Source organism: Octodon degus, unplaced genomic scaffold (genome assembly GCF_000260255.1).
Source record: "Octodon degus isolate 3935 unplaced genomic scaffold, OctDeg1.0 scaffold00009, whole genome shotgun sequence".
NCBI classification, from domain to species: Eukaryota; Metazoa; Chordata; class Mammalia; order Rodentia; family Octodontidae; genus Octodon; species Octodon degus.
Genome location: NW_004524585.1, coordinates 779990 through 782520, shown reverse-complemented (window position 1 = coordinate 782520; position 2531 = coordinate 779990).

The following is a 2531-nucleotide window of genomic DNA, read 5'->3' as shown; positions in this document are numbered from 1 at the left end:
TTTACTAATTTTTCTCTAATGCAAAATTGGAAGTAGTATGCAAATTCTTAATACAGACAATGAAAATGTCAAATATTGTTGTTTAAGGAGACTCACAAGCGTAAATGCAGCCAAGTACGTTATTAGCTTCCACATTGCATTAGTCCAAATAAAAACATGTTTATTGTGTCCTGGGGAGGTTGGTTCATTATCAGTCCCTAAGAAAGAAATCTTACTCTTAACTGTTCAAAATATTTATCAGAACTTTAAAGTAATTATTTTTTTTGCTTAGGTAAGCACAGGGGCCAGGGTTCGATCCCTGGCACCACACACTGTGCCGGCCCTGCCCCTGAGCACTCTGAGCTAGCAATGGAGTCCAGGCCCTGGTGGCGTATACCTGTAATCCCAGCACTAGGGAGGCTGAAAACAGGAGGATTACCACTAGCACCAGCTGTGTAGTGAGACCCTGCACATAACAAACATACAAAAATAAAAACAAAAAAAACTAAAAAAAATCTTTAACTTTGGGTGTCAGATATTTTGTCTCAGCAAGAAGAGTAACTATGACAGCATTTGCTACTAGAGTGGTGGGATCATTGTGGTGACTGTACCAGATCACGTGGTCTAGGAAGCTCTGGGAATGGATTGCAGCAAGAATTTAGAAAGGCTTAAAGATGCCAGATGAGAAAGCAGCCCTGGAATGTGTGAGGCTGTACTTGATGGGAGATTCTGGTCAGAGCTCAGAAGGACAGACTGCTCATGGAAATACTACTGACAAAGATCAGGCTCAAGAGGTTTTGACTGAAGAAGGACTGAATTGGCTGTGGGGCTCCAGACCATGTGTATTATGCTTTGACAGAAAGTTTGTTTGATTTTTTTCTCATGTCCAATACTTTGCCTGAGACTTATTAAGGACAGTAGAATAATCTAGCAGAAGAAATTTCAGGGGAATCTTACACTGAAGTAGTAGCATGACTACCATTGTAGACTTTAGCTAGATTTATGTTGATATTCAAGAACAAAGAAACCAGCAGATTGATTTAAAATGTTTTAACTAGGGCCAAAAAGAAAGTGCCAGTAAAATTGCTGTCTGCAAGATGGAAGAGAAGAAAATTAATTGGTTTCTGAAAATATTAGTAAGAAAAAATCAAGTATTTTAATAGGGGACAATAGAAAAGATGGTCTGAAGACATCACAAGAACCAACAGGTCTCCAGTGTTTGCAGCCAAAATACTGCAAAAGTGAAAGACTTTGCTTTGAAAAGAAGGTACCCAGAGTACCATGTTGCAGGATGGTGGCAGCCTAGTGAAGTTGTTCTTCAGGACTTGGTTCAGGGGCACTGGACCTCTCTATCCAGGAGAAAAGGAAGCCTGAGTACTTCTCTGCTTGTTGAAGATCTTGGCATCATCTGTGTGGTGCCGGTTTTAGGTGTATGCAGAATACAAGAGTTGTGGTGTTGGACTGGCCAAATAGCTCAGCAGATTAAAGCACCTGCAAGGAGGTGCAGGGGCGAGGGGTTTGATCCCTGGACCTGTGGTACCAGCCCCCCCCCCCGCATGCTGAGATGGCAACTGAGATTGGGCGTGGTCACGTGTGCCTGTAATCCCAACTCTTGGGAGAATGTAAAACAGGCATATCACTATGAGTCCAATCTAGTAGTGAGACCCTGAACACCCTATAGACCCCTGGAAAAAATAGTTGTGGTATCAAGAGGACATCCACTCAAATTTCGGAACAAGGCCCAGGAGGCCAGGCAGTGTGTACCAGAGAGCAATATATAAATCTGTGAGTGAGTAGCCATGTGTACAATGGAGACCCTAAAAGTTTGGAGAACCCAGGAACATGGATTTTCTGGAGAAAACTACACAGAGTGAGATAGGATAACCTAGGAGGGCAGCCACAACAGTTAAAATCACAGGTAGTACCACAGGAGTAGATCTGCTCAAGTACAATGGAGTTTACATCTTGCCATAGATTGCATGAGATGTCAGGCCAAATTTTGCCATGCTGTTTTGAATTACTTCATTCCCATTCATTTCTATTATCTCTTTGTTATTTTTTGGACTAAAAAATGTCTATCTTGTACCACTGAATGTTGAACATGTTTAACTTCCTTTTCATTTGTATAGAGTTTTAGGCTAAGAGTTTGCCTTAAACCTCAGAGACTTTGGACATGGATTTTCTGCAATGCTGAAACTGTTAGGGATTTATCAACTCTTAGAGGTGAATGAAAAACCTTTTACCTAAAGGGTTATGCATTTTTATTTTGTCATTTTGTTCATTCATAACATGTCAAAGACCCTACATTCAAAATATCACATTCCTAGTCAGACATGGTGATGCAATCCCAGCAATGGGAGGTTGAGGCAAGAGGATTGCCACAAGTTTGAAGTAAGCCTGGGATACCTAATGAGTTCATCCCAAACTACATAGTGAGGCTTTGCCAAAAGAAAAAAGAGAAAGAAAGAAAGAAAGAAAGAAAGAAAGAAAGAAAGAAAGAAGAAAGAAAGAAAGAAAGAAAGAAAGAAAGAAAGAAAGAAAGAAAGAAGAAA